The following is a 346-nucleotide window of genomic DNA, read 5'->3' on the forward strand; positions in this document are numbered from 1 at the left end:
ACTTATTGGGTGTTTATCTTCCTTTTGTTAAGTTGTATGAGTTCCCTGTAAATGTTGGAGATTAGACCCTTATCAGTGATAACATTGTCAAATATGTCCTCCCATGCAGTGGGCTTTCTTATTGCTTTGTTGGTGGTTTCTTTTGCTGTACAGAAGCTTTTGATTTGGATGTAGTCCCATTTGTTTATTTTCTCTTTAGTTTCCATTGCCCTAGAGCTGTATCGGTGAAGATATTGCTTCGGCATATGTCTGAGATTTTACTGCCTGTGGATTCCTCTAATATTTTTATGGTTTCCCATCTTATGTTTAAGTCCTTTATCCATTTTGAGTTTATTTTTGTGTATGA

The sequence above is a fragment of the Myotis brandtii genome, unplaced genomic scaffold (assembly GCF_000412655.1).
Source record: "Myotis brandtii unplaced genomic scaffold, ASM41265v1 scaffold298, whole genome shotgun sequence".
NCBI lineage: Eukaryota > Metazoa > Chordata > Mammalia > Chiroptera > Vespertilionidae > Myotis > Myotis brandtii.